The 27,019-nt window shown below is 53.9% G+C and overlaps 1 protein-coding gene across 2 annotated transcripts in view; it reads left to right on the forward strand.

Moving 5' to 3' along the window:
- LOC140396110 (tetraspanin-33) overlaps positions 1-27,019 on the forward strand; it is a 102,479-nt gene that overhangs the window by 71,798 nt on the left and 3,662 nt on the right. The window lies entirely within an intron of this gene.

Genomic DNA, 27,019 nt, shown 5'->3' on the forward strand with positions numbered 1-27,019 from the left:
TCTCAGTCTTCAATGGACACCCCTTTGTTCGGAGACTATGCCCTCTGGTCCTAGACTCTCCCATGAGTGGGAACATCCTCTCAGCATTTAACCTGCCAAACCGCTGAAGAATCCTATATGTTTCAATGAGATCCTCTCTCATTGTTCTAAATTCCAATGAGTAGAGTCCCAATCTGATTAACGTTTGCTCAAAAGACAATTCCTCCATACTGGGGATCATCTGAGTGAACCTTCTCTGAGCCGCCTCCAATGAAATAATATCTTTCCTTAAATAAGGGGACCAAAACTGCTCAGTGCTCCAGATGTTTCCTCACCAGTACCTTGTACAGTTGCAGCAAAGATTCCTTACTCCAACTCCCTTGAAATAATGGCCAACATTCCATTATCCTTCCTGATTCCCTCCCGCACCAGCTTTCTGTGTTTTGTGCACAAGTATCCCCAAGACCCTTTGTGTTACAGCTTTCTGCAGTTAGTTTCCATGTAAGAATCCAAAAGTCTGTTTTCTCATACCATTTCTGAATGTCTGGACTGTGCGCTCTGCTAACCAATTCGATGGTGAGTGGTATGTACGTGTCATGTGCTATTTGCGGTCATGAATGCCCCAAACTCCGCACTGGTTAACGCTGTCCCATTGTCTGCAACCAATACCTCCGGTGTCCCATGCATGCTGAAAGATTGCCACAGCCTGTCGATTGTGGCTCGAGCTGTCGCATTTTACATTTTGTGGACCTCCATCCACATTGAGTTGGCGTCTACGACAAAGAGGAACAATGCTCCCTGGAACGGTCCCGCAAAATCTATGTGGCGGCGGGACCAAGAACACCGCGGCTATTCCCAAAGGTGCCTGGTGGCAGCTTCTGGTATTCCTGGCACTGAGTACAACGCTGGGTCACTTTCTCTATATCCGCGGCAATGCCTGGCCACCATATGTAGCTGCGGGCTAGCATCTCCATCTTTGACAATCCCAGGGAGGAGGCTCAATGTATCGGTGTGTGCGATCGCGGACCCGGAGCGGTATTCCAATGCATACTCATACGTTGCTAACAGTAGTGCTCACTGCTGGATCCTGGCAGAAGCGATGAGGAAATTCATCGGTGATCCTTAAGCAACCCCAACAGTGGCTTATGATCAGAGTAGGTGATGAACGGATGCCCACAGACATACTGATGAAATTTTCTCAGCCCAAACATCGCGGCCAAGCCTTCCTTCTCAATTCGTGCATATTTTTTTTCCGCATCTGCCAATGTCCAAGATGCGAATGCTGTGGGGTGCTCCAACCCGTCGTCCATCCAATGGGCAGGGACGGCCTCTGGGGGGAAGCAGTGCACGTCGACAACAGCAACTTGGTCGGGTCAAAGTGAGTCGGTAGACAGGAGGTAGATAGCTGCTTCTTCACTGACACAAAAGCTGTCTCCTGGGACTGGAACTACTCCCAACGTTGACCTTTCTTTAGCTGACAGTGGAGGGGGGCCAAGACCGTGGCAAAGTTTTTTGCCAAAATAATTTACTAGGCCCCAAAACAAGTGTAGTTCCGTCATTCCGATTGGCATCGGAGCCTGATGGATGGCCTGTACTTATCCCTCCATGGGGTGAAACCATGGCCATCCACATAACCCAGGTACATAGGACATAGAACATAGAAAAATACAGCACAGAACAGGCCCTTCGGCCCACGATGTTGTGCCAAACCTTTGTCCTAGATTAATCATAGATTATCATAGAATTTACAGTGCAGAAGGAGGCCATTCGGCCCATTGAGTCTGCACCGGCTCTTGGGAAGAGCACCCTACCCAAGGTCAACACCTCCACCCAACACTAAGGGCAATTTTGGACACTAAGGGCAATTTATCATGGCCAATCCACCTAACCTGCTCATCTTTGGATGTAGGTAACCTCGTTTACGTAAAAAATGACATTTTCTCTGTGGAGGCCCTTCAAACGCCGGCGAACCTCGGCTAGGTTTTCCAAATGCACCCGGTCAGACGATCTTGTGATCAGGACATCGTCAAGGTATACCCCATTCTTGGGAGTCCACACAGGATGTTTGCCATCACCCACTGGAAGGTAGTGCAAGGGGAAGAAACCCCGAAAGGTAGCCAGGTATACTCATATAGCCCACGGTGCATTTTGCTCATCACCCACCGCCTTGAGTCTGGGGCCAAAAGCAGCTGAAGGTACGCATGGCTCATGTTTAATTTGGAAAATGTGCGGCCACAGCTGAGCTTGGCGTATAGATCCTGAATACGAGGGACGAGGTATTTATCCAGATGGGAGAACCAGTTGACCATCATCTTGTAGTCCCCACAGAAGAGGATGGAGCCATCGGGCTTCATCTCCGGCGCGACTGGTGCCGCCCACTCGAAGAATTGCTCAGGGCATCTTCAACCCTTCGAGATGTTTCAACTCCGCATCCACCTTCGACCGTAATGCATATGTGACAGGCTGGGCGCGGAAATATCTCGTTTGGACATTTAGGTTGATGCTGATGCAGGCCACAGTGCCTCTGATGGTGCCTAACCCCTCATGGGTCAGGAACGTGGCCAGGACCCCCTCAAGGTCATGTGGGTATATTCGGCAAACTGTCATTCCAATCTGAGATGGCGCAGCCAGTCATGTCCCAACAAATTCAGGCTGCTGCCATTTTTGACCACTAATGGCAGGAGTGCCATCTGCTGCCCGTGTCCTACCAGGAACATTGAGGTACCCGTGATTGCCAGCGGTTTACCAGTGTCTGTAGCGAGGTGGGCATCGGCGTCCCGGAGGATCAGCATCTGGAGACCTGAGTGAATATAGTCAAAGGTATGGTGGCTAACCACAGTTACCGCTTCACCCATGTCCAACTCCATGTGGATGGAATGTCCATTCGCCTGCAATTAAAGCTGAACGGGGGTGACCCGAGACGATGTTACAAAATGCAGCTTGCTATAGGCCTCCACTTCATCGTCTACATTGAGGGCCTGGTCCCTGGGGCGGCGGTCGTGCTTGGCAGAGTGGCGGGGCAGAGGGCCCTCTCTGGGTCGGCTCCACTTCGGTGTCCTATGACCAGCCACCACCTGCTGGAAACTGTACTCCAGGACTTCGTAGTCGGTGGAGGGTGTTTCACAGGCGTGAATAACACCACAGTCCCCGACAATCACATCGGTACAAAAAATATTGCATGTGCTCGCCCAGTCATCAACCCCTGCTTGAAATGGTTCGAGTTTACCGATTTGTGGCATTTTGGCAGATGGATGAGAGGTCTCTGTAGGCCTAGGTGAAGTTGCTCTGGTGCGTAGTACCTGCAGTCGACTGCAGCTCCACCTTATTCTCGTCGCCAGTGTGGAATCCGCAGTACACATTGACTAAGCAGGTAGAAAACAAATGTGAGGTTTATTTACGATACCCACTCCCTGATGGGCCTCCCTTGCAGCTCGGGGTTTTTATACTAGTGTCCTAACCCCTGATAAGGGGAGACCCTGCCCCCTCATTACCGGGGGATCTGTATTCAGTGAGGCATCTTATAGCAGCGACCTCCACAAGGTCTCCCTTCCAAAATGAACAACGTCACATTTTCCCACATTATTCTCCACTTTTTGTCCACTCACTTAACCTAACAATATCTCTTTGCAACAATTTGTATCCCTCCCACAACTTGCCTTTCCATCTATTTTTGTGTCATCTGCAAATTTAGCTGCAGTACATTCGCTTCATTCCTCCAAGTCATTAATATATGCTATACACAGTTGTGGTCCCAGCTGTGATCCCTGTCAAATCCCACTGGTTACAGGTCACCAACCTGAAAAATAACCCCTTATCCCCACTTGCTGTTTCCTGCCTATTAGCCATAGATACATAGAAGATAGGTGCAGGAGGAGGCCTCTTGGTCCTTCATTCAACACGATCATGGCTGATCATCCAACTCAATAGCCTAATCCTGCTTTCTCCCCATAGCCTTTGATCCCATTCTCCCCAAGTGCTATATACAGCCGCCTCTTAAGCCCTCACTTCCACCTATCCCTGTAACCCAATAAGCCCTCCTAACCTTTTTTGGTCAGTAAGGTCAATTTGTCATGGCCAATCCATCTAACATGCATGTCTTTGGACTGTGGGAGGAAACCGGAGCACCCGGAGGAAACCCACGCAGACACGGGGAGAACGTGCAGACTCCGCACAGACAGTGACCCAGCGGGGATTCGAACCTGGGACCCTGGCGCGGTGAAGCCACAGTGCTAGCCACTTGTGCTACCGTGCTGCACTTCCGAGGGGATCTTTTACTCGGAGGTCTTTTATTAAACCTGCCTCATTATCCTTTACCAGATCCAAGATGATAGACTGTTCCCTGGTTGGCTCCATGACATATTGTTTTCAGAAACTATCCCCAATGCACTCTATGAATTTGTTGTCATGGCTACCCATTCCAACTTAACTAACCCAATCAACATGAAGATTAAAGTCACTCATAATTATTGCTCTATTCTTCATCAATGCTCCTATTACTAGGTGGTTTGTATCCTTTCCTACAGTGTGGCTACTGTTTGGGAGCCTATACCCAACTCCTTCCACTACAGTCCATCTGATGTGAGTACTGTTAAGGAGGAAGTTCAAGGTTTTTTGACACAATGACAGTAAAGGAATTGCAATCTAGTTCCAAGTCAGGATAATGTAAGGCTTGGAGGGGAATGTGCAGGTGGTGGTTTTCCAATTTATCCACTGCCCTTGTTCTTTTAAGTGGGAGAGGTTTCAGGATTGGAAAGTGCTGACGAAGGACGCTTGGTGAGTTGCTGCAGTTTATCTTGTAGATGCTGCTGGCACAGTGCACAGGTGGTAAGTGTCAATGTTGAAGGTGGTGCAAGGGGTGCCAATCAAGTGGGGCTGATTTGTCCTGGATGCTGTTGAGCATCCTGAGTATTGTTGGAGTGGCACCCATCCAGGCAAGTAGAGAGTATTCCATCACACGCCTGACTTGTGCCTTGTAGATGGTGGACAACCTTTGGGGAGTCAAGAGGTGATATTCTCACCACAGACTTCTCAGTCTCTGACCTGCTTTTGTAGCCACAGTATTTGTATGGCTGGTCCAGTTAGGTTTCGGGTCATGATAAGTTCAAAATGTTGATGTTGGGGGATCCAGTAAAGGTAACGCAATTGAATTTCAAGGGAAGATGGTTAGATTATTTCTTGTTGGAGAAGGTCAATACCCAGCACTTATGTGGTGTAAATGTTACTTGCCACTTATCAGCCAAAGTGGTAATGTTATCCAGGTCTTGTTGCATATCAGCACAGACTGCTTCGGCATCTGAGGAGTTGAAAATGCGACTGAATGCTGTAATTATTATTTGTTGTTACCACACAAGTAACATAATTGACCTCAGTATCTTTTGGTGGGAGGTTGATCCCTGTTAACCAAATGCTTCTGGATGAGTGTGTGGCCCCAGTGTAAGGGCAGGGTTAGACATGAGTCTTTCAGGTGGGGCTGGGCAGCATGGGGATTAGTGGATGGAGCGGGGCAGGGTGGGGATTGGTGGATGGAGCGGGGCAGGGTGGGGATTGGTGGATGGAGCGGGCAGGGTGGGGATTGGTGGATGGAGCGGGCAGGTTGGGGATTGGTGGATGGAGCGGGCAGGGTGGGGATTGGTGGATGGAGCGGGCAGGGTGGGGATTGGTGGATGGAGCGGGCAGGGTGGGGATTGGTGGATGGAGCGGGGCAGGGTGGGGATTGGTGGATGGATTGGGGCAGGGTTGGGATTGGTGGATGGAGCGGGGCAGGGTGGGGATTGGTGGATGGATTGGGGCAGAGTTGGGATTGGTGGATGGAGCGGGGCAGGGTGGGGATTGGTGAACGGAGCGGGGCTGCGTGGGGATTGATGGTTGGAGCAGGGCTGCGTGGGGATTGGTGGATGGAGCGGGGCAGGGTGGGGATTGGTGGATGGAGTGGGGCAGGGTGGGGATTGGTGGATGGAGTGGGCAGGGTGGGGATTGGTGGATGGAGCGGGCAGGGTTGGGATTGGTGGATGGAGCGGGGCAGGGTGGGGATTGGTGGATGGATTGGGGCAGAGTTGGGATTGGTGGATGGAGCGGGGCAGGGTGGGGATTGGTGAACGGAGCGGGGCTGCGTGGGGATTGATGGTTGGAGCAGGGCTGCGTGGGGATTGGTGGATGGAGCGGGGCAGGGTGGGGATTGGTGGATGGAGTGGGGCAGGGTGGGGATTGGTGGATGGAGTGGGGCAGGGTGGGGATTGGTGGATGGAGCGAGCAGGGTGGGGATTGGTGGATGGAGCGGGGCAGGGTGGGGATTGGTGGATGGAGCGGGGCAAGGTGGGGATTGGTGGATGGAGCGGGGCAGGGTGGGGATTGGTGGATGGATTGGGGCAGGGTGGGGATTGGTGGATGGAGCGGGGCAGGGTGGGGATTGGTGGATGGATTGGGGCAGGGTGGGGATTGGTGGATGGAGCGGGGCAGGGTGGGGATTGGTGGATGGAGCGGGGCTGCGTGGGGATTGGTGGATGGATTGGGGCAGGGTGGGGATTGGTGGATGGAGCGGGGCAGGGTGGGGATTGGTGAACGGAGCGGGGCTGCGTGGGGATTGGTGGTTGGAGCGAGGCTGCGTGGGGATTGGTGGATGGAGCGGGGCAGGGTGGGGATTGGTGGATGGATTGGGGCAGGGTGGGGATTACATAGAACATAGAACATAGAAAATACAGCACAGAACAGGCCCTTCGGCCCACGATGTTGTGCCGAACCTTTGTCCTAGATTAATCATAGATTATCATTGAATTTACAGTGCAGAAGGAGGCCGTTCGGCCCTTTGAGTCTGTACCGGCTCTTGGAAAGAGCACCCTACCCAAATTCAACACCTCCACCCAACACCAAGGGCAATTTGGACATTAAGGGCAATTTATCATTGGCCAATTCACCTAACCCGCACATCTTTGGACTGTGGGAGGAAACCGGAGCACCCGGAGGAAACCCACGCAGACACGGGGAGGACGTGCAGACTCCGCACAGACAATGGCCCAATCCGGAATCGAACCTGGGACCATGGAGCTGTGAAGCAATTGTGCTATGCAGAATGCTACCGTGCTGCCCTTAAGAACAAATAAATCTACACTATATCATTTTACCGTAATCCATGTACCTATCCAATAGCTGCTTGAAGGTCCCTAATGTTTCCGACTCAACTACTTCCACAGGCAGTGCATTCCATGCCCCCACTACTCTCTGGGTAAAGAACCTACCTCTGATATCCCTCCTATATCTTCCACCTTTCACCTTAAATTTATGTCCCCTTGTAATGGTGTGTTCCACCCGGGGAAAAAGTCTCTGACTGTCTACTCTATCTATTCCCCTGATCATCTTATAAACCTCTATCAAGTCGCCCCTCATCCTTCTCCGCTCTAATGCGAAAAGGCCTAGCACCCTCAACCTTTCCTCGTAAGACCTACTCTCCATTCCAGGCAACATCCTCGTAAATCTTCTTTGCACCTTTTCCAGAGCTTCCACATCCTTCCTAAAATGAGGCGACCAGAACTGTACACAGTACTCCAAATGTGGCCTTACCAAAGTTTTGTACAGCTGCATCATCACCTCACGGCTCTTAAATTCAATCCCTCTGTTAATGAACGCGAGCACACCATAGGCCTTCTTCACAGCTCTATCCACTTGAGTGGCAACTTTCAAAGATGTATGAACATAGACCCCAAGATCTCTCTGCTCCTCCACATTGCCAAGAACTCTACCGTTAACCCTGTATTCCGCATTCATATTTGTCCTTCCAAAATGGACAACCTCACACTTTTCAGGGTTAAACTCCATCTGCCACTTCTCAGCCCAGCTCTGCATCCTATCTATATCTCTTTGCAGCCGACAACAGCCCTCCTTACTATCCACAACTCCACCAATCTTTGTATCGTCTGCAAATTTACTGACCCACCCTTCAACTCCCTCATCCAAGTCATTAATGAAAATCACAAACAGCAGAGGACCCAGAACTGATCCCTGCGGTACGCCACTGGTAACTGGGATCCAGGCTGAATATTTGCCATCCACCACCACTCTCTGACTTCTATCGGTTAGCCAGTTTGTTATCCAACTGGCCAAATTTCCCACTATCCCATGCCTCCTTACTTTCTGCATAAGCCTACCATGGGGAACTTTATCAAATGCCTTACTAAAATCCATGTACACTACATCCACTGCTTTACCTTCATCCACATGCTTGGTCACCTCCTCAAAGAATTCAATAAGATTTGTTAGGCAAGACCTACCCCTCACAAATCCGTGCTGACTATCCCTAATCAAGCAGTGTCTTTCCAGATGCTCAGAAATCCTATCCTTCAGTACCCTTTCCATGACTTTGCCTACCACCGAAGTAAGACTAACTGGCCTGTAATTCCCAGGGTTATCCCTAGTTCCTTTTTTGAACAGGGGCACGACATTCGCCACTCTCCAATCCCCTGGTACCACCCCTGTTGACAGTGAGGATGAAAAGATAATTGCCAACGGCTCTGCAATTTCATCTCTTGCTTCCCATAGAATCCTTGGATATATCCCGTCAGGCCCGGGGGACTTGTCTATCCTCAAGTTTTTCAAAATGCCCAACACATCTTCCTTCCTAACAAGTATTTCCTCGAGCTTACCAATCTGTTTCACACTGTCCTCTCCAACAATATCGCCCCTCTCATTTGTAAATACAGAAGAAAAGTACTCATTCAAGACCTCTCCTATCTCTTCAGACTCAATACACAATCTCCTGCTACTGTCCTTGATTGGACCTACCCTCGCTCTAGTCATTCTCATATTTCTCACATATGTGTAAAAGGCCTTGGGGTTTTCCTTGATCCTACCCGCCAAAGATTGTTCATGCCCTCTCTTAGCTCTCCTAATCCCTTTCTTCAGTTCCCTCCTGGCTATCTTGTATCCCTCCAATGCCCTGTCTGAACCTTGTTTCCTCAGCCTTACATAAGTCACCTTTTTCCTCTTAACAAGACATTCAACCTCTCTTGTCAACCATGGTTCCCTCACTCGACCATCTCTTCCCTGCCTGACAGGGACATACATATCAAGGACACGTAGCACCTGTTCCTTGAACAAGTTCCACATTTCACTTGTGTCCTTCCCTGCCAGCCTATGTTCCCAACTTATGCACTTCAATTCTTGTCTGACAACATCGTATTTACCCTTCCCCCAATTGTAAACCTTGCCCTGTTGCACGTACCTATCCCTCTCCATTACTAAAGTGAAAGTCACAGAATTGTGGTCACTATCTCCAAAATGCTCCCCCACTAACAAATCTATCACTTGCCCTGGTTCATTACCAAGTACTAAATCCAATATTGCCCCTCCTCTGGTCGGACAATCTACATACTGTGTTAGAAAAGCTTCCTGGACACACTGCACAAACACCACCCCATCCAAACTATTTGATCTAAAGAGTTTCCACTCAATATTTGGGAAGTTAAAGTCACCCATGACTACTACCCTGTGACTTCTGCACCTTTCCAAAATCTGTTTCCCAATCTGTTCCTCCACACCTCTGCTACTATTGGGGGGCCTATAGAAAACTCCTAACAAGGTGACTGCGCCTTCGAGTGGGGATTGGTGGATGGAGCGGGGCAGGGTGGAGATTGGTGAACGGGGCAGGGTGGGCATTGGTGGATGGAGCGGGGCAGGGTGCGGATTGGTGAACGGAGCAGGGCTGCGTGGGGATTGGGGATGGAGCGGGGCTGCGTGGGGATTGGTGGATGGATTGGGGCAGGGTGGGGATTGGTGGATGGAGTGGGGCAGGGTGGGGATTGGTGGATGGAGCGGGGCTGCGTGGGGATTGGTGGATGGATTGGGGCAGGGTGGGGATTGGTGGGTGGAGCGGGGCTGAGTGGGGATTGGTGGATGGATTGGGGCAGGGTGGGGATTGGTGGATGGAGTGGGGCAGGGTGGGGATTGGTGGATGGATTGGGGCAGGGTGGGGATTGGTGGATGGATTGGGGCAGGGTGGGGATTGGTGAACGGAGCGGGGCAGGGTGGAGATTGGTGGATGGAGTGGGGCAGGGTGGATAGAGTGTGGCAGGGTGGGGATTGGTGGCTGGAGTGGGGCAGGGTGGATAGAGTGGGGCAGGTGGGGATTGGTGGATGGAGTGGGGCTGGGTGGGGATTGGCGAATGGAGCGGGGCTGGGTGGGGATTGGTGAACAAAGTGGGGCAGGGTGGAGATTGATGGAGGAAGAAGAGGGTGGGGATTGGTGGATGGATTGGAGCAGGGTGGGGATTGGTGGATAGAGTGGGGCAGGGTGGGGATTGGTGGACGGGGCAGGGTGGGGACTGGTGGATGGAGCGGGGCTGGGTGGGGATTGGTGGATGGAGTGGGGTGGGGATTGGTGAATGGATCGGGGCAGGGTGGAGATTGGTGAACGGGGCAGGGATTGGGGGAGGGGGCAGGGTGGGGATTGGTGGATGGAGCGGGGCAGAGTGTGGATTGGTGAACGGGGCAGGGTGGGGATTGGTGGATGGAGTGGGCAGGGTGGGGATTGGGGGAGGGGACAGGGTGGAGATTAGTGGATGGAGTGGGGCAGGGATTGTTGGATAGAGTGGAGCAGGGTGGGGATTGGTGGATGGAGCGGGGCAGAGTGGGGATTGGTGGAGGGATTGGGGCAGGGTGGGGATTGGTGGGTGGAGCGGGGCTGAGTGGGGATTGATGGATGGATTGGGGCAGGGTGGGGATTGGTGGATGGAGTGGGGCAGGGTGGGGATTGGTGGATGGATTGGGGCAGGGTGGGGATTGGTGGAGGGAGTGGGGCAGAGTGGGGAATGGTAAATGGAGCGGGGCAGGGTGGAGATTGGTGAACGGGGCAGGGTGGGCATTGATGGATGGAGTGGGGCAGGGTGGGGATTGGTGGATGGAGCGGGGCTGCGTGGGGATTGGTGGATGGATTGGGGCAGGGTGGGGATTGGTGGGTGGAGCGGGGCTGAGTGGGGATTGGTGGATGGATTGGGGCAGGGTGGGGATTGGTGGATGGAGTGGGGCAGGGTGGGGATTGGTGGATGGATTGGGGCAGGGTGGGGATTGGTGGAGGGAGTGGGGCAGAGTGGGGAATGGTAAATGGAGCGGGGCAGGGTGGAGATTGGTGAACGGGGCAGGGTGGGCATTGATGGATGGAGTGGGGCAGGGTGGGGATTGGGGGACGGGGCAAGGTGGGGATTGGTGGATGGAGCAGTGCAGAGTGGGGATTGGTGGATGGGGCTGGGTGGGATTGGTGGACGGAGCGGGGCAAGGTGTGGATTGGTGGATGGATCGGGGCAGGGTGGGGATTGGTGGATGGAGTGGGGCAGGGTTGGGATTGGTGAACGGGGCAGGGTGGGGATTGGTGGATGGAGTGGGGCAGGGTGGGGATTGGTTGACGGGGCAGGGTGGGGATTGGAGGATGGAGTCGGGATTGGTGGATGGAGAGGGGCAGGGTGGGGATTGGTGGATGGAATGGGGTGGGTGATGTGCCATCAATTAACACAAGACGAGTGGTGAACGAAACTGAGGCTTTAATAAGCTAAACAGAAAGCCTCCTGGCCACTGATCCCAAACTGGGGCAGGGCCGGAGGTCAGCCACCTTTATACCGAGCCCGAGGGGAGGAGCCACAGGCGGAGCCATAAGGCAGTGGTTTACCACAATACATGTAGTACAGTAACAGTTTACCAAAATACATATAATACATTAACAGTGGTTTACCACATTCATCCCCTGTTAAAAAAAGAGTCCAGTGGGGGCGAAGTGGACTTAAAGATCGAGTCTGTTGGGGGCTTTGACCTTCCGCTTGATTGCCTCAGTCCCGGTTGTGGTGTGGGCACTGGTGTCGAGACCTGCGCGTCCGGGAGTGTGTTGTCCTCTTCTTCACCCAGTAGTTGAGTCGGTGGAGGGGGTGGCGGTGTAGGGGCAGGGGGGTGGTGATGGTCGCCGGTGGGCCTGCGGGTGACAAGTCTCGAAGTGGCCGGGTAGTGGTGGAGGGAGACAGTGTGGGGTCAGGGGTGGTGGTGAAGGTCGCTGGGGAACCTGCAGGTGCCAAATCCCAGAGGGAGACTGTGTCCTGCCGCCTGTCATGATGTGCCATGGGTTGGCACGGAGGAGCAGGACCTTCTCAACGAGGGGATCCAATTTATGACTCCTCGCATGCTTCCGGAGTAGGACGGGCCCTGGGACTGTCAGCTCGGACGGGACCGAGGCCCCTGAGGTGGACTTCCTAGGGAAGGAAAATATACGTTTGTGAGGGGTCTCATTGGTGGCAGTGCACAGGAGCGACCGGATGGAGTGGAGCGCATCGGGAAGGACCTCCTGCCAGCGGAAGACTTGGGGACCTCTAGACCGTAGGGCCAGAAGGATGGCCTTCCAGACCGTCGCGTTCTCCCTGTCCACCTGCCCCGTTTCCCCGAGGGTTGTAGCTGGTCGTCCTGCTTGAGGCGATGCCCTTGCTAAGCAGGAACTGACGCAACTCGTCGCTCATGAAGGAGGAACTCTGATCTCTATGGATGTAGGTGGGAAAACCGAACAAGGTGAAGAAACTGTGCAGGGCCTTGATGACGGTGGCAGAGGTCATGTCAGGGCATGGGATGGCAAAGGGGAATCGTGAGAACTCATCAACAACGTTACGGTCAGTGGAGGGGAGGGGCCCTTTGAAGTCGATGCTGAGGCGCTCAAAGGGGCAGGAGGCCTTTACCAGGTGTGCTGTCGGGCCGATAAAAGTGTGGTTTACACTCCGCGCAGACCTGGCAGTCCCTGGTCATGGTCCTGACCTCCTCGATGGAGTAAAGTAGGTTGCGAGCCTTGATAAAATGAAAAAAACGGGTGACCCCCGGGTGACCGAGGTCATTGTGGAGGGCCCGAAGACGGTCTACCTGTGCGTTGGCATCTGGGGGCTCATTGAGCTTCCCCGGTCGGTATAAGATCTCGTAGTTGTAGGTGGAGAGTTTGATCCTCCACCTCAGAGTCTTGTCGTTCTTGATCTTGCCCCGCTGTGTGTTGTTAAACATGAAGGCAACCGACCGTTGGTCAGTGAGGAGAGTGAATCGCCTGCCGGCCAGGTAATGCCTCCAATGTCGCACTGCTTCCACAATGGCTGGGCTTCCTTTTCGACGTTGGAGTGCTGAATTTTGGAGGCATGGAGGGTACGTGAGAAGAAAGCCACGGGCCTGCCTGCCTGGTTGAGGGGAGCGGCCAGAGCAAAGTGCGACGCATCGCTCTCCACCTGGAACGGAATGGACTCATCCACAGCGTGCATCGTGGCCTTGGCAATATCTGCCTCGATATGGTTGACGGCCAGGCGGGCTTCAGCCGTCAGGGGGAAAATGGTGGATTTAATGAGTGGACGGGCCTTGTACGCATAATTGGGGACTCACTGGGCATAATAAGAGAACCCCCAGGCATCTCTTCAGGGCCTTGGGACAGTGGGGAGGGGAAGTTCCAGGAGGGGGCGCATGCAGTCGGGGTCGGGCCCTAGGACTCCGTTTTCCACAATGCAGCCAAGGATGGCTAGGCGAGTTGTGTGGAAAACGCATTTCTCCTTATTGTATGTGAGGTTAAGGAGCTTAGCGGTGTGGAGGAAATGCCGGAGGTTTGCGTCATGGTCCTGCTGGTCATGGCCGCAGATGGTGACATTATCTAGGTACGGGAACGTGGCCCGCAGCCCGTACTGGTCAACCATTCGGTCCATTTCTCGCTGGAAGGCAACCCTGAGGAAGTGGTAAAGGCGGCCATCTGCCTCGAAGGCAGTGTATTGGCGGTCCTCCGGGCAGATAGGGAGCTGGTGGTATGCGGACTTCAAGTCAACTGTGGAGAAGACTCGATACTGCGCAATCTGATTGACCATGTCAGATATGCGGGGGAAGGAGTACGCATCGAACTGCGTGTACCAGCTGACCGTCTGACTGTAGTCGACCTGACCTCTGCGACCTGGAAGAAGATCGGGCCCAAACCGGAAGTGAATCCACGTGGAGGCCCGACCGGGCCTACTTCAAGATCCGACCCCAGGAGCGCCCAGGGAGTAAACAGAACACGGGACCCAGCCCAACCTGCCTCAGGATGCTCCTGCCCACGACCCAGGACCCCCGAAATGGCGGAGACCCCGCGCGAGGACCCCAACGTGCTGCAAGGTATTCCCGCGCCCGCAGAACGCCAGGACCCATCCGGATCGCAAACATGCCCCCCTAGCTACCCCTCTCCCTCAACCAGCGCCCGGGACCCTGCCAGACGCGACCCCAGATGCGTAAACAGCGCCTGGTCCCCGCCAGCGCCCTGGTCCCCGCCAGACGCAACCACCTACCTTCCACAAGAGCTGACATCTGCCATCGGATCCCAGGATCATCCAGCAGCAGCCACCGACCGAGGAAGCGAGGGAAATGCGGCGGTCTGCAGGTTAGACTGAAGCAACGCGGTTTCAAGACCCCTTTCCCCAGCATACTCCTGGCAAATGTCCATGCGATCGAAAACAAGCTGGATGAACTTAACGCCAGACTTACCGCATCATCAGGCAAAGCGAAGGGTGGAGGGGTTTGCCTCCTCATCAATTCCTCCTGGTGCTTGGATGTGGCGACTCTGACGACCTACTGCTCCCAGACCTGGAATACCTGACCGTGAAGTGCCGCCCATATTATCTTCCACGTGAGTTCACTTCAGCCATCATCATGGCGGTCTACACCCCACCCCAGGCAGAAGTGAGGAAGGCGCTTGACGAACTATACACAGTGATAAACAACTACGAAACAGAACACCCGGAGGCCTTGTTCATCGTGGCCTGAGACTTCAACAAGGCCAACCTCAAGAGTGTACTGCCAAAATTCCACCAGCACATCTCCTGTCCCACCAGGGGCGACAACACTCTTGACCACTGCTACTCAAAAATCAAGGGTGCCTACCGTTCCATCCCCCGACCGCACTTTGGGATATCAGACCATAAGACGGTGCTCCTTCTCCCGGCATACAAGCAGAAACTCAAGCGGGAGAATCCAGCTAAGAAGGTTGTGCAGTGCTGGTCCGAGGAGACAGAAGAGCTCTTACGTGACTGCTTAGAGACATATTTAAGAACCCAACCGGAAACCATGGCTCAAACGCGAGATTGACCTCCTACTGAAGGACAGATCTGAGGCGTTCAAGGCAGACGACCCTGACCTATACAAGAAATCCAGGTACGACCTCTGCAAAGCCATCAGAGATGCCAAGAGAGAATATCAAACCAAGCTAGAGTCACAGACAGACTCTCGGCGGTTGTGGCAAGGACTAAACAACACAACGGGCTACAAAGCGAAGCCGAACAGTATCTCTGGCAGCAGTGCACCCCTCCCCGATGAACTCAATGCATTCTATGCTCGGTTCGAGCAGGTAACCAACAAACAAACAAAAAGAACAAAGAAATGTACAGCACAGGAACAGGCCCTTCGGCCCTCCGAACCCGTGCCGACCATGATGCCCGACTAAACTACAATCTTGTACACTTCCTGGGTCCGTATCCCTCTATTCCCATCCTATTCATGTATTTGTCAAGATGCCCCTTAAATGTCACTATCGTCCCTGCTTCCACCACCTCCTCCGGTAGCGCGTTCCAGGCACCCACTACCCTCTGCGTAAAAAACTTGCCTCGTACATCTACTCTAAACCTTGCCCCTCTCACCTTAAACCTATGCCCCCTAGTAATTGACCACTCTACCATGGGGAAAAGCCTCTGACTATCCACTCTGTCTATGCCCCTCATAATTTTGTAGACCTCTATCAGGTCTCCCCTCAACCTCCTTCGTTCCAGTGAGAACAAACCGAGTTTATTCAATCGCTCCTCATAGCTAATGCCCTCCATACCAGGCAACATTCTGGTAAATCTGTTCTGCACCCTCTCTAAAGCCTCCACATCCTTCTGGTAGTGTGGCGACCAGAATTGAACACTATACTCCAGGTGTGGCCTAACTAAGGTTCTATACAGCTGCAACATGACTTGCCAATTCTTATACTCAATGCCCCGGCCAATGAAGGCAAGCATGCCGTATGCCTTCTTGACTACCTTCTCCACCTGTGTTGCCCCTTTCAATGACCTGTGGACCTGTACTCCTAGATCTCTTTGACTTTCAATACTCTTGAGGGTTCTACCATTCACTGTATATTCCCTACCTGCATTAGGCCTTCCAAAATGCATTACCTCACATTTGTCCGGATTAAACTCCATCTGCCATCTCTCCGCCCAAGTCTCCAAACAATCTAAATCCTGCTGTATCCTCTGAAAGTCCTCATCGCTATCCGCAATTCCACCAACCTTCGTGTCGTCTGCAAACTTACTAATCAGACCAGTTACATTTTCCTCCAAATCATTTATATATACTACAAAGAGCAAAGGTCCCAGCACTGATCCCTGTGGAACACCACTGGTCACAGCCCTCCAATTAGAAAAGCATCCTTCCATTGCTACTCTCTGCCTTCTATGACCTAGCCAGTTCTGTATCCACCTTGCCAGCTCACCCCTGATCCCGTGTGACTTCACCTTTTGTACTAGTCTACCATGAGGGACCTTGTCAAAGGCCTTACTGAAGTCCATATAGACAACATCCACTGCCCTACCTGCATCAATCATCTTAGTGACCTCCTCGAAAAACTCTATCAAGTTAGTGAGACACGACCTCCCCTTCACAAAACCATGCTGCCTCTCATTAATACGTCCATTTGCTTCCAAATGGGAGTAGATCCTGTCTCGAAGAATTCTCTCCAGTAATTTCCCTACCACTGAAGTAAGGCTCACCGGCCTGTAGTTCCCTGGATTATCCTTGCTACCCTTCTTAAACAGAGGAACAACATTGGCTATTCTCCAGTCCTCCGGGACATCCCCTGAAGACAGTGAGGATCCAAAGATCCAACAATCCGCTGTTGAGTGCCCCAGCAGCCCATAATTCACCCATACCCACCATCACAGCTTCCGAAGTCAGATTGGCCTTCCTGAAAGTGAACCTGTAGCGCACAAAGACTCACGAGAGACGAATAGAGATGAAGTCGATGAGGCTTTATTAAGCGTGACTTGTTCCCCGCAGTTCAGTAACAGACTGGCCTGCGGGGGAGAACTCCTGGTTCTTATACTCCGCCTTCAGGGCGGAGCTAGAGGTCAACAGCCAACCAGGACCCGGGATCTGTCAGCCAATGACATCACGGCTTCACAGTCCCACATGACTTTGTGTCCAAGTTTGCAGACGACACTAAGATAAGTGGTAAAGCAAAAAGTGCAGAGGATACTGGAAGTCTGCAGAGGGATTTGGACAGGCTAAGTGAATGGGCTAGGGTCTGGCAGATGGAATACAATGTTGACAAATGTGAGGTTATCCATTTTGGTAAGAATAACGGCAAAAGGGATTATTATTTAAATGATAAAATATTAAAACATGCTGCTGTGCAGAGAGACCTGGGTGTGCTCGTGCATGATTCGCAGAAAGTTGGTTTTCAGGTGCAACAGGTGATTAAGAAGGCAAATGGAATTTTGTCCTTCATTGCTAGAGGGATGGAGTTTAAGACTAGGGAGGTTCTGCTGCAATTGTATAAGGTGTTAGTGAGGCCACACCTGGAGTATTGTGTTCAGTTTTGGTCTCCTTACTTGAGAAAGGACGTACTGGCACTGGAGGGTGTGCAGAGGAGATTCACTAGGTTAATCCCAGAGCTGAAGGGGTTGGATTACGAGGAGAGGTTGAGTAGACTGGGACTGTACTCGTTGGAATTTAGAAGGATGAGGGGGGATCTTATAGAAACATATAAAATTATGAAGGGAATCGATAGGATAGATGCGGGCAGGTTGTTTCCACTGGCGGGTGAAAGCAGAACTAGGGGGCATAGCCTCAAAATAAGGGGAAGTAGATTTAGGACTGAGTTTAGGAGGAACTTCTTCACCCAAAGGGTTGTGAATCTATGGAATTCCTTGCCCAGTGAAGCAGTAGAGACTCCTTCATTAAATGTTTTTAAGATAAAGATAGATAGTTTTTTGAAGAATAAAGGGATTAAGGGTGGTGTTCGGGCCGGAAAGTGGAGCTGAGTCCACAAAAGATCAGCCACGATCTCATTGAATGGCGGAGCAGGCTCAAGGGGCCAGATGGCCTACTCCTGCTCCTAGTTCTTATGTTCTTATGACCCCTAATGCATACTACCACATTCACCCCTTGTTAAAAATGAACCCGGCGGGGTGGTGCTTCGCATGGTGGTAAGGGTTTACAAGGCTGGTCCTGGGAAGAAAACTTTTGCATGTCATCACAGTATGTACAGGGTTTTTTTTTTTGTTTTGCACTATTTACAGTAGTCGTAAGGGGGAAAAGAAAAAAAGTTCTCGTTAAAGTCCACAACATTGTAGTGTTACATCCATGCCACGAGTCGGTCGGGCGGTCTGGTCGTCCTTGTCGATCGCCTCGGCCCCGGTGGTGGTGCTTGTTCCCGTGTTGTCGTCTCCGGGAGCCTTACGGTTTCTGCTTCAGCTTCACTTCTGGTCGGACCTGGGAGGTGGACCGATCCTCCCGGGAAGGGGGCAGTGGCGGGGTGCGCCGGTGGCAGGGAGGGGGCGATTGGTGTCGGGGGGGTGTGCGTGTTGCCGGCAGGCGCAAGATCTCGCAGGGAGACCGTGTCCTGTCGGCCGTCAGGGTACTCCACATAAGCGTACTGCGGGTTCGCGTGGAGGAGGTGAACCCTCTCGACCAACGGGTCCGACTTGTGCGCCCGCACATGTTTTCGGAGCAAGATGGGTCCTGGGGCCGCCAGCCAGGTCGGCAGCGAGGTTCCAGAGGAGGACTTCCTGGGGAAGACAAGGAGGCGCTCATGAGGCGTTTGGTTAGTGCTAGTACACAGTAGCGACCGGATGGAGTGCAGAGCGTCCGGGAGGACCTCCTGCCACCGTGAAACTGGGAGGTCCCTGGACCGTAGGGCCAGTAGGACGGTCTTCCAGACCGTGCCGTTCTCCCTCTCTACTTGCCCGTTCCCCCGGGGGTTGTAGCTGGTCGTCCTGCTCGAGGCTATACCGTTGCTGAGCAGGAACTGGCGCAGCTCGTCACTCATGAAGGAGGACCCCCTGTCGCTGTGGACGTATGCGGGGCAACCGAACAGTGTGAATATGGTGTTAAGGGCTTTAATGACTGTGGCCGCTGTCATGTCAGGGCAGGGGATGGCGAAGGGGAAACGGGAGTACTCGTCCACCACGTTCAGGAAGTATGTGTTGCGGTCGGTGGAGGGGAGGGGCCCTTTGAAATCCAGACTAAGGCGTTCAAAGGGACGGGAAGCCTTGATCAGGTGCGCACCATCCGGCCTGAAAAAGTGCGGTTTGCACTCTGCGCAGATGTGGCAGTTCCTTGTGACTGTACGGACCTCCTCCACGGAGTAGGGGAGGTTGCGGGACTTTATAAAGTGGTAGTACCGAGTGACCCCCGGGTGGCAGAGGTCCTCGTGGAGGGTTTGGAGGCGGTTAATTTGTGCGTTGGCACATGTGCCGCGGGATAGGGCATCGGACGGCTCGTTCAGCTTTCCGGGACGGTACAGGATCTCATAGTTGAAGGTGGAGAGCTCGATCCTCCCCCTTAAGATCTTGTCGTTTTTAATTTTGCCCCGCTGTGCATTATCGAACATGAAGGCTACCGACCGTTGGTCCGTGAGGAGAGTGAATCACCTGCCGGCCAGGTAATGCCTCCAATGTCGCACAGCTTCCACTATGGCTTGGGCTTCCTTTTCCACTGAGGAGTGGCGGATTTCTGAACCGTGGAGGGTTCGGGAGAAAAAGGCCACGGGTCTGCCCGCTTGGTTAAGGGTGGCCGCTAGAGCTACGTCGGAGGCGTCGCTCTCGACCTGGAAGGGGAGGGACTCGTCGATGGCGCGCATCGTGGCCTTTGCGATATCCGCTTGGATGCGGCTGAAGGCCTGGCAAGCCTCTGTCGACAGAGGGAAGGTCGTGGTCTGTATTAGGGGGCGGGCCTTGTCTGCGTACTGGGGGACCCACTGGGCGTAATATGAAAAGAACCCCAGGCAGCGTTTTAGGGCTTTTGAGCAGTGCGGGAGGGGAAATTCCATGAGGGGGCGCATGCGTTCGGGGTCGGGGCCTATTATCCCATTGCGCGCTACATATCCCAAGATGGCTAGCCGGTTTGTGCTGAAAAGGCACTTTTCCTCGTTGTATGTGAGGTTCAAGGCTTTAGCGGTCTGGAGGAATTTTTGGAGGTTGGAGTCGTGGTCCTGCTGATTGTGGCCACAGATGGTTACGTTGTCGAGATACGGGAACGTGGCCTGCAACCCGTGTTGATCAACCATTCGGTCCATCTCTCGTTGGAAGACCGAGACCCCATTTGTGACGCCAAATGGGACCCTTAGGAAGTGGTATAATCGCCCGTCTGCCTCGAAGGCTGTGTACTTGCGGTCACTTGGGCGGATGGGGAGCTGATGGTAGGCGGACTTGAGGTCCACGGTGGAGAAGACCTTATATTGGGCAATCCGATTGACCATGTCGGATATGCGGGGGAGAGGGTACGCATCTAGTTGTGTGTACCTGTTGATGGTCTGGCTATAGTCTATGACCATCCTTTGCTTCTCCCCTGTCTTTACTACTACCACCTGTGCTCTCCAGGGACTATTGCTGGCTTGGATTATGCCTTCCTTCAGTAGCCGCTGGACTTCGGACCGAATGAATGTCCGGTCCTGGGCGCTGTACCGTCTGCTCCTAGTGGCGACGGGTTTGCAATCCGGGGTGAGGTTTGCAAACAAGGATGGGACTCAACCTTGAGGGTTGCGAGGCCGCAGATAGTGAGTGGGGGTATTGGGCCGCCGAATTGAAAGGTTAGGCTCTGCAGATTGCACTGGAAGTCTAATCCCAGTCATGTGGGCGCGCAGAGTTGGGGAAGGACGTAGAGCCTGTAGTTTTTAAACTCCCTCCCTTGCACCGTTAGGGTTACTATGCAGAAGCCTTTAATCTGTACGGAGTGGGATCCTGCAGCTAGGGAAATCTTTTGCACGCTGGGACGGATGGTCAAAAAACAGCGTCTTACCGTGTCGGGGTGGATGAAGCTTTGTGCTCCCGGAGTCGAGCAGGCATGGTGTCTCGTGCCCGTTTATCAGCACCGTTGTTGTCGTCGTCTGGAGCGTCCGGGGCCGTGCTTGGTCCAGCGTCATTGAGGCCAGACGTGATCGTAGTGCTTGAGCGTCTTCCTCGAACCCCGTGGAGCCGTCGACACTGGGGTCCGTTGTTGCCGTCCAAGATGGCGGCGGGGGTGAACAAAATGGCCGCCCCCATGCATCGCACATGGCTGGGGGGTCACAAGATGACGGCGGGGGTGGACAAAATGGCCACCCCCATGCGTCGCACAGGGCTGGGGGGTCCCAAGATGGCGGCGCCCCTCCTCCCCTCGTGGTGGCCGAGACCCAAAATGGCGGCGCCTGCGGGTCGCACATGGGGCGCTGGGGGGGGTTGGGGAGCGTTAGAAACGCGCAGGACTGCTTCTTCTCCTGGGACAGCGGCAATCTCCCGGGACCGGCACACAGCCGCGAAATGGCCCTTTTTCCCGCAGCTCTTGCAAATCGCTGCGCGGGCCGGGCATCGCTGCCGGGGGTGTTTCGCCTGGCCGCAGAAATAGCAGCGGGCTCCCCCGGGACGACTTGGAGTCTGAACCACGCAAGCCTGTGGGGTGGGGGGGGCGGGGGTTTGTCGCGACGGAGCCCAAGGGGCTGCCGCGCTGTCGGGGCCGTACGCGCGGGCGTTGCGCGCGGCTACATCCAGGGAGGCTGCAAGGGCCCGTGCCTCTGAGAGTCCCAGCGACTCTTTTTCCAAAAGTCTTTGGCGGATTTGGGGAGAGTTCATACCTGCGACAAAAGCATCGCGCATCAACATGTCCATGTGTTCAATCGCGTTTACCGGCGGGCAGCTGCAGGCCCGTCCCAAAATTAGCAGCGCGGCGTAGAATTCGTCCAGCGATTCTCCGGGACTTTGCCGTCTCATTGCGAGTTGGTAGCATGCGTAGACCTGGTTCACTGGGCGAACATAGATGCTCTTTAGTGCTGCGAACGCCGTCTGGAAATCCTCTGCGTCTTCGATGAGAGGGAAAATTTCCGGGCTTACCCTCGAGTGCAGGACCTGTAGTTTCTGGTCTTCTGTGACCCCGCCGGGGGCCGTTCTGTGGTAGGCCTCGAAACAAGTCTGCCAGTGTTTGAAAACTGCTGCTGAGTTCACTGCGTGGGGGCTGATCCTCAGGCATTCCGGGATGATCCTGAGCTCCATAGTCCTTTAAGCACGCTTAATAAATTGTAGCGCACAAAGACTCACGAGAGACGAATAGAGGTGAAGTCGATGAGGCTTTATTAAGCGTGACTTGTTCCCCGCAGTTCAGTAACAGACTGGCCTGCGGGGGAGAACTCCTGGTTCTTATACTCCGCCTTCAGGGCGGAGCTAGAGGTCAACAGCCAACCAGGACCCGGGATCTGTCAGCCAATGGCATCACGGTTTCACAGTCCCACATGGCCCCTAATGCATACTACCACAGAACCCCCGGAAGGCGACGGGCCCGGACGGGATCCCTGGTCGTGCACTTAGAGCCTGCGCGGACCAGCTGGCAGAGGTATTCACGGACATCTTTAACCTGTCCCTACTCCACTCAGAGGTCCCCACCTGCTTCAAGAAGACCACCATCATACCGGTACCAAAGAAGAACCAGGCAACGTGCCTCAATGACTACCGACCAGTGGCCCTGACTCCAGTCGTAATGAAGTGCTTTGAGAGGTTGATCATGAAGCGCATCACCTCCATACTCCCAGAACGCCTTGATCCACTGCAATTCGCATTCCGCTGCAACCGGTCCACATCAGACACCATTTCCCTGGCCCTACACTCATCCCTAGAGCATCTCGAAAACAAGAACTCCTACATCAGACTCCTAGTTATTGACTACAGCTCCGCCTTCAACACCATAATCCCAGCCAAGCTCATATCAAAGCTCCAAAACCTAGGACTTGGCTCCCCACTCTGCAACTGGATCCTCGATTTTCTGACCAACAGACCACAATCAGTAAGAATGAACAACAACACCTCCTCCACAATAGTCCTCAACACCGGCGCCCCGCAAGGCTGCGTACATAGCCTCTACTCTACTCCTTGTACACACACGACTGCGTGGCAAAACTTGGTTCCAACTCCATCTACAAGTTTGCTGACGATATAACCATAGTGGGCCGGATCTTGAATAACGATGAGTCCGAATACAGGAGGGAGATAGAAAATCTAGTGCAGTGGTGTAGCGACAACAATCTCTCCCTCAATGCCAGCAAAACTAAAGAGCTGGTAATTGACTTCAGGAAGCAAAGTACTGTACACACCCCTGTCAGCATCAACGGGGCCGAGGTGGAGATGGTTAGCAGTTTCAAATTCCTACGGGTGCACATCTCAAAAAATCTGTCCTGGTCCACCCACGTCGACGCTACCACCAAGAAAGCACAACAGCGCCTATACTTCCTCAGGAAACTAAGGAAATTCGGCATGTCCACGTTAACCCTTACCAACTTTTACAGATGCACCATAGAAAGCATCCTATCGGGCTGCATCACAGCCTGGTATGGCAACTGCTCGGCCCAGGACCGCAAGACACTTCAGAGAGTCATGAACACTGCCCAGTCCATCGCATGAACCTGCCTCCCATCCATTGACTCCATCTACACCTCCCGCTGCCTGGGGAAAGCGGGCAGCTAATCAAAGATCCCTCCCACCCAGCTTACTCACTCTTCCAACTTCTTCCATCGGGCAGGAGCTACAGAAGTCTGAGGACATGCACGAACAGACTCAAAAACAGCTTCTTCCCCACTGTCACCAGACTCCTAAATTACCCTCTTATGGACTGACCTCATTAACACTACACCCTGTATGCTTCATCCGATGCCGGTGCTTATGTAGTTACATTGTATATCTTGTGTTGCCCTATTATGTATTTTCTTTTATTCCTTTTCTTCTCATGTACTTAATGATCGGTTGAGCTGCTCGCAGAAAAATACTTTTCACTGTACCTCGGTACACGTGACAATAAACAAATCCAATCCAATCCAATGACCATCCGGTGCTTCTCCCCAGTCTTGATGACCACCACTTGGGCTCTCCACGGGCTGGTACTAGCCTCAATGATCCCCTCTCGTAGGAGTTGCTGGACCTCTGACCTGATAAAGGCCCTGTCCCGGGCACTGTATTGTCTGCCCCTAGTGGCAATGAGCTTACAGTCCGGGGTGAGGTTCGCGAAGAGCGAGGGTGGGGCAACCTTAAGGGTCGCGAGGCTACAGACGGTGAGGGGGGGCAGGGGCCAACCGAACTTTAAGGTAAGGCTTTGGAGGTGGCACTGAAAGTCGAGCCCCAGTACTAGTGCAGCGCAGAGATGGGGGAGGACGTAGAGCTTAAAGTTAGTGTACTCAACGCCTTGTACTGAAAGGGTCACGACAGTACCCCCGGATTTCTATGTAATGTGATCCGGAAGCCAGGGAGATTTTCTGGGTCGCGGGTAAGATTGGGAGGGAGCTGCGCCTTACCGTATTTGGGTGGATAAAGCTGTCTGTGCTCCCGGAGTCGGAGAGGCAGGCTGTCTCGTGCCCGTTGATCCAGACGGTCATCGTGGATTTCGTGAGATGATGAGGTCGAGACTGGTCGAGTGTGATGGAGGCGAGCTTCGGAAGGTGGTGGGTGGACCGGTCGGAGGTAGCGGTGGCCAGCGTACGACCGGGTGAGATGGGGTCCCGGTAGGCGGCGGAGTGATTCCAAGATGGCGGCCCCATGGGTCGCGCATGGTGGGTGGCATCGAAGGTGGCGTCAAAGATGGCGGCCCCCATGGGTCGCATGTGGCGGGTTGAATCAAAGATGGTGGCGAAGATGGCAGCCCCCATGCGTCGCACATGGTGGGTGGCAGTGAAGATGGCGGCGCTCACGGGTGGCGCGGCAGCTGGGGGCGGTCCCGACAGGCAACAGGCAGCGTTACTGGGCCTAGGAACTTTAGGGAAAGGTCAGGCCTGGCAGACTTTGGCGAAGTGGTCCTTCCTCCCACACCCGTTGAAAATCATGTTCCGTGCAGGGCACCGTTGTCTGGGGTGCTTACCCTGACCGCAAAAGTAGCATTTTGGGCTTCCGGCGTTGGCGGGCTGCTGCGCGGCACAAGATTGCGCCGCACTCGAGTCGGGTGATGGCGACGCCCACGAGGTGGTGTAGGCCTCCATGTTCTGGAAAGCCACTTCCAGCGAGTTTGAGAGCTGCGCTGTCTCTGGGAGGCCGAGTGTACCCCCTTCTAGCAAACGCTGGCGGATGTAATTGGATATAATGCCCGAGACATTGGCGTCCCTGATCAGCAGCTCCGTGTGTTGGACAGCCGATACCGCCTGGTAAGCACAGTTCCGGCCGAGTACCCGCAAGGCACGCAGGAATTTGGCTTGTGATTCTCCTGGGCGTTGTCGCCTCGTGGCATGGAGGTGCCTGGCGTACACCTCGTTTACTATCTTTACGTACTGTCCCTTCAGCAGCATTATCGCCTCCATATACAAGTGGGCGTCTCTGATAAGAAGGAAAACTCGCGTGCTCACCCGTGCGTTGAGTATTTGAAGCTTTTGGGGGTCGGTGACGTCGTTGGTGGAGGATCTGAGGTAAGCTTCGAAGCAGCTTAGCCAGTGCTCGAATGTCACTGTGGCGTCGGCTGCTTGTGGGTCCAGCTCCAGGCGATCGGGCTTGAGTGATGAATTCATCTTAAAACTTTAGCTTATTAAATTGATGTGCCATCAATTAACACAAGACGAGTAGTGAACGAAACTGAGGCTTTAATAAGCTAAACAGAAAGCCTCCTGGCCACTGATCCCGAACTGGGGCAGGGCCAGAGGTCAGCCACCTTTATACCGAGTCTGAGGGGACGAGCCACAGGCGGAGCCATCAGGCAGTGGTTTACCACAATACATGTAGTACAGTAACAGTTTACCAAAATACATATAGTACATTAACAGTGGTTTACCACCGTGGGGATTGGTCGATGGATCTGGGCAGGGTGGGGATTGGTGGATCGAATGGGGCAGAGTGGGGATTGGTGATGGAATGGGCAGGCTGGGGATTGGTGGATGGATCGGGGCACGGTGGGGATTGGTGGACGGAGTGGGGCAGGTTGGGGATTGGTGGATGGGGCAGGGTGGGGATTGGTGGATGGAGTGGGGCACGGTGGGGATTGGTGGATGGGGTAGGGTGGGGATTGGTGGATGGAGTGGGGCAGGTTGGGGATTGGTGGATGGAGTGGGGCAGGGTGGGGATTGGTGGTTGGAGTGGGGCAGGGTGGGGATTGGTGGATGGATCGGGCAGGGTAGGGATTGGTGGATGGATCGGGCAGGGTGGGGATTTGTGGATGGAGTGGGGCAGGGTGGGGATTGGTGGATGGAGTGGGGCAGGGTGGGGATTGGTGGATGGGGCAGGGTGGAATTGTTGGATGGAGTGGGGCACGGTGGGGATTGGTGGATGGAGTGGGTCAAGGTGTGGATTGGTGGATGGAGTGGGTCAGGGTGGGGATTGGTGGATGGATAGGGTAGGGTGGGGATTGGTGGATGGAGTGGGGCAGGATGGGGATTGGTGGATGGATCGGGCTTGGAGGGCAGTGGTTGATCGGGCAGGGTGGGGACTGGTGGATGGAGTGGGTCAGGGTGGGGATTGGTGGATGGAGCGGGGCAGGGTGGGGATTGGTGGATGGATCGGGCAGGGTGGGGATTGGTGGACGGAGTGGGGCAGGGTGGGGATTGTGGATAGATTGGGCAGGGTGGGAATTGGTGGATGGATCGGGCAGTGTGGAGGTTAGTGGCTGGAGTGGGGTAGGGTGGGGATTGGTGGATAGAGTGTGGAGGGTGGGGATTGGTGGATGGATCGGGCTGGGAGGGGATTAGTGGATGGATCAGGCAGGGTGGGGATTGGTGGATGGATCGGGCTGGGAGGGGATTGGTGGATGGATCAGGCAGGGTGGGGATTGGTGGATGGATCGGGCTGGGAGGGGATTAGTGGATGGATCAGGCAGGGTGGGGATTGGTGGATGGATCGGGCTGGGAGGGGATTAG

Source organism: Scyliorhinus torazame, chromosome 19 (assembly GCF_047496885.1).
Source record: "Scyliorhinus torazame isolate Kashiwa2021f chromosome 19, sScyTor2.1, whole genome shotgun sequence".
NCBI classification, from domain to species: domain Eukaryota; kingdom Metazoa; phylum Chordata; class Chondrichthyes; order Carcharhiniformes; family Scyliorhinidae; genus Scyliorhinus; species Scyliorhinus torazame.